Here is a 13,584-nt window from a genome sequence, read left to right on the forward strand (position 1 = left end):
TATTCTCATGGAAAGTGATATTTCCACTCCCTCTGCTCATTTTCAAGCTTTTAGTTACGGACAAACAATACAAGCATTTCGTCACTTCCTTTAACAATACGGGTGGAGTAACTAATGTGCAGTAACTCTCCTCCTTAATTGTTTTTCATGGAAGTTGCAAACCAGATTTAGGGCGGGACTAACTAATCCCTATGGATGCACGCAATCACGTGCAGACTCTGAGGGGGGGACATAAGCAAAACATTAAAATTTAGAAGTCTTGAAAATTGAAGTATGTGAACCAAACCACAGAATTTAAAATTCCAAAAGTAGAAAAAACCTTGTTGGGAAGTTTTACTTTCCAAGAAAGAATAGTACCTACATCCAAAGATGCACTAAGAGACGGTTTTGATGCTAGAAATGGATGCACGAAGACGAAGTTTTAAAACCCTCGGCCTGATGAGAGAGCTTCCACAAGGAGAAGAACACACATTTTTCAGTAACACCGAATGAGAGTGATGCGAACTATTTATCTGATTTTTTATCACTTATCTTCTTATTAACTATTACCTAGTACGAAAATGAATATTATGTAGGAATCTTTCCATTAATTACCTATGACTCTTACCTATTTTTTAGGTAAGAAGGAGATTTAGCTAGGACTTCCATTGAGTAGGAAAGTTGTTAATCACCTCTTAGGATTTAATAAAGTTTTAATTTTCTATTTTGAAGAAAATGAAAAATGATCTATTTCTCTCCATATTCTCCAGTGTTCTCTCCATATTCTCTACTGTTCTTGCCTAGATGTGGGAATATTTGAGTCGCTTTTCTAAGCATCGCATAAGGGAATTAAAGTTTCTCGAAAATTGTGTTATATATCTTGGAGAAAATGACTTCAGAAGGGCATCATTTTGATTCTTTTCGTCAAGATGGCATTGTTCAATGAAAGTTTGCCATACGCCAACTAGATGTCTACTAAATTTTTTATTGCAATTTTTAAAAGGGCGATGATTTTTTCACCCCCCCTAAGGATTATGCACCCCCGGCCTTTTCACGTGATTTGACGTCAAAAAGTGTTTTCTGCCACAATTCACGTGAAAAGGGGGGTGCATAATCCTGAGGGGGGTGAAAAAATCACCTCCCTTTCTAAAGTCATAAAGTTGTTTTTTTTTTTTTTTTTTTGTATTTTTTCTGGTTTTTGCCATACGCCAATCCAAAACCAACTGACCCAATTTCAAAATTCAGGTTAGATTGTTTGGATTAGGGTCGGGAGATTTAGAAGCTGGTTAGGTTATGGTTGAGCCTTCACAATCCGAGCCACAGATTGGGTCGGGTTAGGGTTTTGATAATACCTCTTTTTCCTATATCACCTGTTCCATTCAACATGTTAATCCTGTCAATTGGAATTTACATGTAACCATCAGGAAAGATAAAAAGACAATGATATATTCATCTCTTGTTTTAGTTACTTCTACCATCTCTCTTTTAATCAAGCTCAGCAGCTTCAATTAAGTAGTTAGAATGAATGAAAGAATTTTGGGAGAGCAGTGAAAGAATTTTGGCAAGGCTAATTGTCTTTATAATACATTTTTAAAGGAAAGTGATAGTTCAGCCTTCATTTTATTTTCATTCTGTGTTAGGCTCCGTTTCTTTCGACGGGAAAATTGACATATCTTTGTTTATGTTCATTTTTACAATGTAAAACAAATTTAACGTCCATTTTTACGTTGAAAGAAATGAAGCCTTCGAGAAAATATTTACATGAAAATTGAGTTGACTAAATGCTGGAAAATCATTCTCCAATGAAAATTTTCCCTCTAAAGCTGCCCCTTTAATCTTAGGCATTCCACACAAAGTGGTATGCTGATTTAAATGTGATGTGCCTGGTACAAATATGTCCCAAAAACTATGATAATCAAGCAATTCAACCATCTAAAAATGTGTTTCTTTTTTTGGTGATTGAACATGAAGGGCTTAGAACTACAAACTTGAGTGCACTACGATTTTATCGTAAAGGCAAGGTAGTCTTTCTTGTGATCTGCTTTTCTAACTTGATTTCTCCCTCAATCTCGTGACTCATGATTTAAGTTATTTGATTATTCACAAAGGCCCTGTTTGGATTGCAGGAAAGATTTCAGGTGAAAACTTTTTACCAAAAAAATTATTTTTGCCTCCACGATCGAAACTGATAAAACTTGAACTGCTGCGGTTCAAGTTACTCTTTGGAAAAAAAAATTCTTTCCCGAGATTCTCCAAAAAAAAAGTTCAGCAATCTAAACAGTGGCAAAAGGTTGTACTTTTTCTGAACAGATTTACATCATTATCTCCAGAATATGTTTCTGCACTTTCTAGAAAATTTTAATCTAGAAGGCTATCAAGATCCTCACAAGACCAATTCCTAAACCAATGAGCTGCACATAATTATTCTAGAAAATAGCGAGGATCAGAATATCAATACTCATACTAGTACTAATACTAATAGTGATAGCGATCAAGCGGATTTTAATCTAGAATATGTTTCTGCACTTTCTACAAAACTATTCATTCACACGTGAATAAGAAATTTCCAAGACAAAGAAAAATGAAAGAATAGATGAGAGATTAGAGAAAAACAGATACAAAATATTGAATACCAAAAACCCTAGGTCTAACACTCGGAATAAAGGAGAACGCAATAGGAAAGAATAAAACCTTATCTCAAATGGTAAATTTACAAATTAGTTGAATAGCTACTTGAGAAAATGAAAAACCTCACCTTCTCAAGAGAACTCCATCTCTTTTTCTTCCTCATCTCCTCCTCTTTTCCATCTCTTCTCTCTCAGCCCTAATGTGAGGATTGTTGAACAAAGGAAGAAGAGGTGTCAATTCATAACATTCCTTAGGATAGTGATATCTCCACCCCTTTCTTCTTTTTCACGATTTTTACTAACGGGGTATGACGTTTGAAATTTCCAAATATGGCCATCGCATGTGACGAAAAAACTACGGAATGCAGGGAATATTTTTTGAAAACTACACTACCAGGCTAGTTTTCGGACACGCACCGGAGTTTTTACATGCTGTAAGCCCTTATGGTCCCTTATTTTCTCAAAAATACTGTATGGACCATACTATTGGATGATTCAAACCGTCCATATGATGGGCTACAACTTAAATAGGTTTCGGCCAAAAAATCATTTCTATAGGATGATCCCAACCCTCCAATCTATAGAATAACTGCACATTAAAGAAACCTCTATAGATAGGAGGGCTAGGATCATCCTATAGAAATGTTTTTTTAGGCACAACCTACTTACGTTGTGGCCCATCACATGGACGGTTTGGATCATCCTATAGTATGGTCCGTACAGTACTTTCAGGAAAATAAGGAACGTTGTGACCCATAACATGGATGGTTTGGATCATCCTATAGTATGGTCCGTACAGTACTTTCGGGAAAATAAGGAACGTTGTGACCCATAACATGGATGGTTTGGATCATCCTATAGCATGGTCCATACAATACTTAATTTTGAGAAAATAAGGAACTATATGGGCTTACACCGTATAAAAAGTCCACCGAGAAACTTGGAAAAGTGCATGGATTGACACATTAGAGCTTGTATAGCCTCCTCTTATTTGTTGCACGAGAGTACACTACACTCATTCTCTCTGCAGCCTCCCTTTGCAATATTTTACTATTTCTTATTATCTCTTTCTGCTTGCATTTACTACATATCGCGTCCCCCGTATATGCATGAGACTCTTGTTGTCTGCAAACGACAATCTTGCCTTTGAATGCTTTTCTTTTAAAGCAAAAAATAAATGAAATGACGTTGTCGTTTATAAATAGACATTACTGTTACTTAAGAACGACAATGTTATTTAAAATACGTTATATAAAAACGACAGCGTTATTTAAGATAGAAGATTGGTTCCGTAGTATTGCAGTAGCTTTAAGAACGTCAATGTTATTTAAATTACTGGCATCGTCTTTTCCACTGGACCCAGGTCTTTTCCACTGGACCCAGGTTGAATAGGTGATTCGGTTCCTTCAAATAGGCCCATTAGTGGAAACCCTAGATCCAAAACGACAACATTTTCTAATTGAACCCTTGTAACTCCTGATCAACCGGTTGTTGGTTAAGGTAGTCCACCCATTCCTTAAAATAATTAAGAAAAATACATTTTTCGCTTTGCTTCCGAAATGAAACAGTAGTAGAACGGCAGCGTTATTTAACATAACGGCAGCATCTTTTCCACTTGAGCTGGAATGAATACAGTAGTCCATTGGTTCCTACATACGGACCCATTAACGGAAACCCTAGATCCAATACCGGCAATGTTTTTTAATTGACCCGTTTTAACTTCCGATCGACCGGTCGTAGATTAAGGTAGTCGATCCCTTTATGGTGTTCAATATTATGATGGCAACGTCATTCAGTAATCGACCCATCTTATTATTCATTTGATCCCAACTTTTAAATAACTTGAACCCAATAAAAGAGAATGACTGAGGTGTATTATCTTCCACAAAATCCGAGGAGGCGATCAGGGCTGTAATGGTGTCAAGAAGGGCAACGTACTGGGTCTTTTTTGCTCCACTTGTTCAGGATTCATGTGTGTCTAGAACTAAAGTCCAAAACTACCCGCACAGCGTAGTTGTTTGCAATCTTTGCCCGTATTTCATACTTTTCTCATTTGTGACCATAATACGCATGTAGATTTTTTTATACGAGGAAAGACAAAAATTACCTTGTAAAAGGATTGAAATACCCATGGCATTTAAAGATATGTTCTAAATCAAGAGTGTGTCATATGATTTCTATTTATACTAGCATTCTTGTACATGGGGGTGGAAAAAAGTGAGCCACCTAATTAAGGAGACTATAAATAGTTGTCCCCATGCTCTATATTTTTCCCACGCCAATCGCAGTGCCGAAGCAACATGGATCAAATCCCGAATCTCAGTAGTGAGATTTTCAAGTTTCCAAGCTAACGCATTCAATGAGTCAAACTTCTCTCTTGTCCAAGCTTTTTCAGCAAGCTTGATATCAAGAGAGATTTGATACATCTCTTCTCCTTTTATCCAAAAATCCTCTTGTTTCTCTCATTCCAAATGTTCCAAATTAAAGCATAAGGAATAAGCTTCCACATCGGTTGCTCCATGTTGAGTGGTGGTTATTTTGGCTGTTCTTCCAATTTCCTTCTTTCGTGTTTATTAAACACACCAATAAACACACCTACCGAGAGACAATTGGTATTCTTCTTAATTTAAGAAAAATCTAGGTCTTTGGGAGACTTAATTTATATTATGTCAATTAGTTAATGCTGTAGAATTGAGATACATCAAAGAACTTCATTTTTTTTCAGTGACTTTGGGTGTAGTTTTCCTTTTAATTAGTCTAGTGGAAACTAGTTTTGGATTCGATTCTATTTGAGGCTCCACAAATAACAGTTGCAGATTGAGGAAGGTAGACCTTGCTTACATCTGTAGGTTAATTGATCACCAGAAGTTTATTTAGGCTGTGGTGGGGGGAATGTCTACAAGTAACGCTGGCTTAAGCTATGTTTGTCAATTATGCATGACATCTTGCATGATCTATTCATTTTTCATCGTCTTCTGTGTTTTCTTTGTTTCCAATTGAGAGAGAAGGAAAAAATAAATACTCTGAATGTGAGTTGAGTATAATAAGAACCGTTAGCTGTATTGTGGAACAGGCATGCGTGTTGAAAAGCTTGCTATTTACACAAGTTGATTGTAGATAGTAGGTATTGAAATCGTTCTTTTAAAATTGTTAAAATCTTATACGTTGTCAATCATGACAGTAGTGAAACTCATGGTAAACCATCCCACTTCACCTGTAAACTATTAGGTAGCTGAGGTTGTACAAAAACTTCTCCTTTTATATCTTGAGGACCATGAAAGTTTGTTATAAAGCTTGAAATTTTACTATAAGATGGCATAAGTTCTGATGCGTCTTCTTTTTGTGCAAATGGAATAGGAAAGAGAGAGGACTTTTTATGCTTAGTCTCTAATTAAAGGTTATTTGTTCTTAAGCAAAGGCCCCTTCTCTGGAAAATTTTTTATCTTTGTTTTTCACAGTTTGTTGTATAAGCTGCACAAAAAGAAGAGGACGGAGAGATGATTACCGTTTAGGAGAAGAAGCTTTTCTCGTTCGAAACTCTTCTAGCTTCCACCCAAGATTTCACCTAGAAACTAAGCTAGGGGAGTGTGGTTTTGAGGCTATATGCAAGGTAACATGGAGTTTTCTTCGCTTTCCCTCTCTGATTTATTAGTGATATTTTGTTTTTTTTATCATTATTTTTAAAAGGAGTTTCTGATTTTGTTTTATTTACAGTTTTTTTTCTTGGCCCAGTGTAAGATAAGAAGCCTGACGGGATCCACCGCTGGTGACATGGGGGCATGAGGAAGGACATGGCTCAGCCAGCACATGACTCAGCAAAGGTCTGGATGGATTTAGTTCTGTTTCTGTATTGCTTTTCTTCTTTTGGGGTTGGTAAGGAGTAAGGACAATGGTGACTGTTCTGCAAGTGAGTGAGTTGGGTTAGGGTTTCTAAATGTTAATTCTTACTAGGACAAAACTTGCCACTGTAATTTTGGCTTTTAAATATGCAAGTGCTGGTCATTTTGGTCATTTGCATTCCGATTCCCATCTTGAAAATGATTCCAAAAATTTTATATGGAACAATGCTAACCATTGGATCATTAGCATGCCAATTTATCTAAGCAATTGTTCATTATCAGTGGATCATCAAACTGGAATATATATAGATAGCTGTTTACTTTTGTGATGATTATCCGATTTCCATGCCATTGATCCGATAATTGAAGCATAAAAGAGGCGAGACTTTCCATGTGTGCCAGGTCCTATGGTACGGCCCACCAAATAAGGATGAATTTAGTGGGTCCCAGATAAGCTTTGCTTCGATAAGCTTTAATCCTAGAATGTTGGTTAGTCGTCGTGTCGTTTTCTAGGCAAGCTTGGATGGCTAGGATCATCACATGCATTATTGAAACTGTTAAGATGCCTGTAGAAATTATTCATGTTACTGAAACTGTATGAGAAACATCATAAGAGGGGCCACTGTCATCCAGATTATTCATGGCCAGGCCTGTTGCTGCGGAAATGCCGTTACCACATTCCAAATTCTGACTAAATTTGAAATAAATTTCACTAAGCCATCCACAATAAACACGTTGGAATCTTCTATTATCAGCGGAGATTGAGAGGGACCAGAGTAATCACTTACACAGTTCCCCTCGTTAATTGTGCATTTTGAGGAATTCTCTGTACCGACATTATCGAAGCCAAGATTTACAGTTCAGCATCTCGGATCTCTGTAACTGTTCATCAACTAGGTGCAATATCGTTCCCCAGCTAGAACCATTTTCCCACCGAGAATCTTCCCCGTCAAAAAACTCCAAAAGTAGGTCTCTAGGTCTCTCTAAGATGTTTCAATAGCCCGCCTCTTGTTGGACAACGACTCCTGTTCGTTACCATCTACAACCCATTGGTGGGAACACTTTGATTCGATTCTGAGAGTAGTTTCGCAAACCATTTTTTCATCTTATAACGCCGTTAAACAAACCACCATTTTCAATGCAATAGCAATTCCACAGAAAAGAAGACACGGCAGAATTTCCCTGATTCCAAACACAACAAATTCAAAGAAAGCAATAAAAATTCTCCTGGCTCAAACTCAAATTGGGAGGAGCATATGACTATGTATTGGCAGCGTGTGGGATCCCTCACAAGCTGCCCTTTGGGAGGAGCATATGACTATGTATTGGTGGTTGCTTGAAAGGATTCAGCTCCTCTTTCAGAGAGTCATCTTTTTTTGTTGTTGTTTGGTCTGCTTTTATTTTGTTGTTGTTTGGTTGCTTTTTGTTTCTCATGTATATCTTATCCTTCTTTCCATATATCTCGTCGGGGTCCTGCCTAACCCCAGCTTACCAATCAAAATTCAGAGCAATAAGAAAATCAAAGCCAAGACCAACAAATATTGAAATCAATAAAAAAAGGACCAATCAAGTATACCCAATCAAATTTTTTCACTTAAGTGAGGAGATATATTGTATAGGCTATCCACCTAGTGTGGGCCATATTAGATTATCCAACGGCCAGGAATAGTTCTCTTAGGAAATCATGATCATAGGATCAAGATCTAACACCTCCAACCTAAGTTAGGGTCCACTAGATGGGTGATCAAGATCGATGATCGGATAAGATGGGTGTTATGAATTTGTAGCAGAAATTGAAATTAGGAAAAAGTTTATGGGTCTCTTTGGGTATCTCTAATAATTATTTGTATATAATCTGGCATTGAAATGGGTCTGAAGTTAAATATAATTATTTGCAAATAATGGTTATAACAGTCTTAGAAATGATATAGTTAATGTCTTCCGAAGGAGTCTCAAAATCCCATCTGCAAATAAGATTAGATTAAAATATGCTTATTTGCAAATAGGAAACTGGATTCCAAAGACTCTTACTTAATACCCACTGAATATTTTTAAAAGCTTAACGGTGGTTGGTTATTTGACAACTATAGCCCTTGTGAGTAGCTTAAAAAACAGTTTGCGGATAGATGGAAGCTTGTTGTGGTTCGGTTGAGTTTCGGATTTCCCGTCTTGAATTAGCAGCGGCTCAAGCGTCACTAGGGGAGCGCAACTTGGGTTGGGCTCAACCTGAATTGACAGGTTCAAGCTGATTTTGGCTTGGGTGGAGAAAAGACAACCCGATCGGGTTATGACTAAGGTCTTGGGCAACTCGATCAAACTGCGTCCACCTAATATTTTTTACTGTGATTTTTAAAATCTCAAAGTTATTTCTTTATAATTTTTTCAGTTTAGCCATAAGCGAATCCAAAACCAACCCTCCTCGATTTCAGAAATCAGGTTACATGGCTTGGATTAAGGTTTGGGAGATTTAGAGGCAGGTTGGGTTAAGTTTGACCCTTCCAAACCTGAGGTTCAGAATGGGTTGGATTCGTATTGAGATAATATTACCTTGGATTTGGCTGGGTTAAGTTAATTGCCTTTTATTGATGATAGTAAAAGTAGATTTTGCAGGCAAGCCCTCTTTCTAAAATCGCGTCAGATGGTTCACCTTTTATTGTTCATAAGGCATGCATGATGTTAATATCCCCCGCCCGGGGACAGTTGGCTAATGTTAAACATTAGGATATGTCACTTTCCCACCATTTGACCGGTCTCTCTCTCTCTCTCTCTCCACACACACACAACAGGAACAGTTGGTGGGCCCAACAGAAACTGTTAGTGGAATGGTGGGCCCATCTTTAAACAACGTAGGCCCCACCCATACCACTGTAGGATAATCCAAACCGTCCATTTGATGGGCCATAAACGTAAATAGGTTGCGTCCCAAAATATCATTTCCATAGGCTGATCCTAGCCCTCCGATCTAAATAGAAACTACATCTTATGCAACCTCTATAGATTATAGGGTTGTGATCATCCGTACGGAAATGATTTTTTGGGCACAACCTATTTACATTGTGGCCCATCAAATGAATGGTTTGGATCATTCTATGGAGTTGGTCGTAAAGTAACATTAAGGCCCGTCCACAACATAGGACGATCCAAGCCGTCCATGGTTTGGATAATCCTATTGAGTTGGTCGTACATTAACATTAAGGCCCAATCGTAGGCCCCACCGATTTTTTTCAAATTGAAGCGTACCGTCCACAACATAGGATGATCCAAGCCGTCCATGGTTTGGATCCTCCTATGGTGTGGTTCGTACAGTAACATTAAGGCCCAATTTAGGCCCCACCCATATTTTTGAAAATGAAGTGTACCGTCCAGACCATAGGATGATCCGAGCCGTCCATTTGATGGGCCATAACGTAAATGGGTTGTGCCCCCAAAAGGGTTGGCCCATCAAATGAATGGTTTGGATCATCCTGTGGTCGTACAGTAACATTAAGGCCAGTCCACAACATAGGATGATCCAAGCCGTCCATGGTTTGGATAATCCTATGGAGTTGGTCGTACACTAACATTAAGGCCCAATCGTAGGCCCCATCGATATTTTTCAAATTGAAGCGTACCGTCCACAACATAGGATGATCCAAGCTGTCCATGGTTTGGATCATCCTATGGTGTGGTTCGTACCAATTTAGGCCCCATCCATATTTTTGAAAATGAAGTGTACCGTCCAGACCATAGGATGATCCGAGCCGTCCATTTGATGGGCCACAATGTAAATAGGTTGTGCACCAAAAATCATTTCCGTAGGGATGATCAGAACCCTACAATCTATAGAGGTTGCATAAGATGTAGTTTCTATTTAGATCGGAGGGCTGGGATCCGCCTATGGAAAAATATTTTGGGACGCAACCTATTTACGTTTATGGCACATCAAATGGACGGTTTGGATTATCCTATGGTGTGGTATGGGCGGGGCCTACGTTGTTCAAAGATGGGCCCACCATTCCACCAACTGTTTCTGTTGGGCCCACCAACTGTTCTGTTGTGTGTGGAGAGAGAGAGAGAGAGAGAGAGAGAGAGAGAGAGAGGTCAAAAGGTGGGAATATGTTAGCCAGCGGTCGGGGGGGGGGGGGGGGGGGGGGGGGGAGGAATATCAGCGCCCCCCCCCCTAATTAATGTTATTATTTAAAATTTTTTTTTTTAAATAATCTTATCAATAAATAGAAACTAATGCACAGTGAATCCAAAGAGGTCCTAATATTCTTAGCATTAGCATTAATGTATATTTGTTTAAAATTTTTACTAGAGTTTTTATATGGTGCCTTAGCATGAAGAAACGTGCAGGCGGTACCACCCTTGATATTTGATCCTAAGGCAGCTCACTTGTTTTAAGAGGCTGCTGTTGGATCGAATACCAAGTGCGGAAATTTTGATGTAACGCCTACGCTCCAGCACCATATAATATCTCTTATAATTGAGATAATATTAAAAAAACAAAGAAATTGATATTCCATCCACATATAAAGAGCAAAGAAGTTTAGATTCATACCTCTTTTTCCTATATCACCCATTCCATTCAACATCTTAATCCTGTCAATTGAAACTTACATATATAAGCACAAGGAAACAAAAAAAAGATAATGGTATTTTCATCTCTTGTTTTGGTTACTTCTACCATTTCTCTTTCACTCAAGCTCATTTTTTAGAGCTTCAATTAACTAGTTAGAATGAATGAAAGAATTTTAAGAGTCCACCAGAAGGATAAAAAAAAATTGCTGGCAATTGTCTTTATATTTTAGTTATTAAAGGAAGGTGATCTTCCTGAGATTTTTTATGGTGGATGCACATGTAGATCGGTACTGGCGGTACCACCTTATATATTTAATCAACCACCATCACACTTTTTAAGGTGCTTACGGAGGATCAAATATCAAATTGAAGTTCCTTTTAGATAAAAATGGAACAAGGTTGTTTCAAATTACCTTTTTTAGTGTAAAAACGGATTTGCTAGGGACTTTCAAAGGAAGGAATTTAGTGTCGGGCTGTTACATGAGAGAGCAGCTACCTCAGAAGGTTTAAATGAACAAACCAAAATCTGCCGAAAAATCAGCATGTGTGGCTGCTCTCTCATGTAACAGCCAGCCGCGAAATGCCTTTCTACAAAGTGTGGAATGCTGGTTTTCATGTGATGTGCCCGGTACAATTATGTTTCAAAAGCTATGTCATCTACGCAATTCCAATGTCTAAAAATGTATGTTTTTTTAAGTTGGACATGAAGGGCCAAGAACTACAAACTCAAGTGCATTACACTTTACCCTGAAGGAAGGGGTAGTCTTATTTGTGATCCATTTTTCTAACTTGATTTCTTCCCCAATCTCATGAGGTAAGTTATTTGTTGTCTAACCCAATAAAAGTACTGCCCCATGCTTAAATAAGCAAATGATGATTCACAAAGGCCGTGTTTGGAATTTGGATTGCAGGAAATATTTCTGGTTGAATATGAAAAACCTTAGATCTATCACCCAGATTAAAACAGATGAAAAATCCTACAAATGAAAAATGAGAACCCAATAGGAAATAATAAAACCTCAAATGGTAAATGGAGAAAAAGAAAATCCTCACCTTCTCAAGATGATTCCATCTCTTTTTCTTCCTCATCTCCTCCTCTCTTTCCTCTCAGCGCTAATGTGAAACAAGGGAGGAGGAGGTGTCGTTTTATAATAATCCTAAAGGTAGTGATACCTCCACCCCTTATTTAGAAAAAGAATCTTCTAGATTGACAATTAGGTAACAGCTGGAGTCATGACGTTTGAATTACGTGGACAGACAATTTGACAAAAGGGCCAACATATCCATGACATTCAATGATAAGTTCCCATTTAAGGATGTGGGAATATCATTTCTATTTACTAGTAAGTACAGAACGATCTTCAAAGATTTTAGAAAATCGTTCTGGAGAAGATGTCGAGAAGGACATCCCCTCGCATTGCTCTACGTGGTTGACAACTAAACACTATTCACGACAGTTTGAAAAGGATCCGACTGTTAAGAATAAAAGATTGATGGATTTTTTTGGAAAGTACTGAATGGACCATACTATAGGATGATCCAAACCAAACACTAATCATGATCTATAGATGAACTCCACATTACGGAAACCTCTATAGGTTGGAGGGCTAGGATCTTCCTATAAAAATGTTTTTTTTGGTTCAACCAATTTACGTTGTGGCCCATCACATGGATGTTTTGGATCATCCTATAGTATGGTTTACTTTTGGGAAAGTAAGGGACTATAAGGGCTTACACCATATAAAAACTCCACGCGAGAAACTTGGAAAAGTGAATGGAAAAAGTCTCTTTTCCCCTTCTGACACATCAGAACTCGTGTAGCAACCTCGGATTTGTTGCACGAGAGCACACTACAATCATCCTCTGTGCAGCCTCCCTTTCCAATATTTTACTATTTCTTATTATCTCTGTCCGTTTGCATTTAATATATATTGCGTCCCACATAAATGCATGAGACTCTTGCTGTCTGAAAACAGCAATCTTGCCTTTGAATGCTTTTCTTTTAAAGCAAAAAATAAATGAAATGATGCTGTCGTTTATAAATAAATGTTACCGTTATTAAAGAACAACAGTGTTATTTAAAATACGTTATTTAAAAATGACAGCGTTAATTAAGATAGTCGATTGGTTCCGTAGTATTCCAGTAGCTTTAAGAGTGGCAATGTTATTTAAAATACCGGCATCGCGACCCGGGTTGATAGGTGATTCGGTTCCTTCAAATAGGCCCATTAATGGAAACCCTAAATCCAAAACGACAACATTTTCTAATTGAGCCGCAATAACTCCTGATCGATCCGTTATTGATTAAGGTAGTCGACCCATTCCTTAAAATAATTAAAAAATACATTTTCCGCTTTGCTTCTGAATGAAACAGCAGAAGAACAACAACGTTATTTAACATACTGGCAGCATCTTTTCCACTTGAGCCGGATTGAATACAGTAGTCCATTGGATCCTACATACGGACCCATTAACGGAAACCCTAGATCCAATACCGGCAATGTTTCCTAGTTGACCCGTTTTAACTCCCGATCGACCCGTCGTTGATTAAGGTAGTCGATCCCTTCCTGGTCTTCAAT

General features: G+C 37.9%; 1 long non-coding RNA gene across 1 annotated transcript; it reads right to left on the minus strand.

The window, feature by feature from the left end:
• Nucleotides 1-7,039: 7,039 nt before the first annotated feature.
• Nucleotides 7,040-12,124, minus strand: LOC143884518 (uncharacterized). The gene is made up of 3 exons (XR_013252951.1): nucleotides 12,059-12,124; nucleotides 10,986-11,026; nucleotides 7,040-7,932 (listed from the first exon to the last, which is right to left on the minus strand). It is a non-coding gene; the product is annotated as an uncharacterized LOC143884518 (long non-coding RNA).
• Nucleotides 12,125-13,584: the final 1,460 nt, after the last annotated feature.

This window comes from Tasmannia lanceolata, unplaced genomic scaffold (genome assembly GCF_043159265.1).
Source record: "Tasmannia lanceolata isolate RefF3 unplaced genomic scaffold, GAP_Taslan_0.1 ptg000002l, whole genome shotgun sequence".
Classification (NCBI taxonomy): domain Eukaryota; kingdom Viridiplantae; phylum Streptophyta; class Magnoliopsida; order Canellales; family Winteraceae; genus Tasmannia; species Tasmannia lanceolata.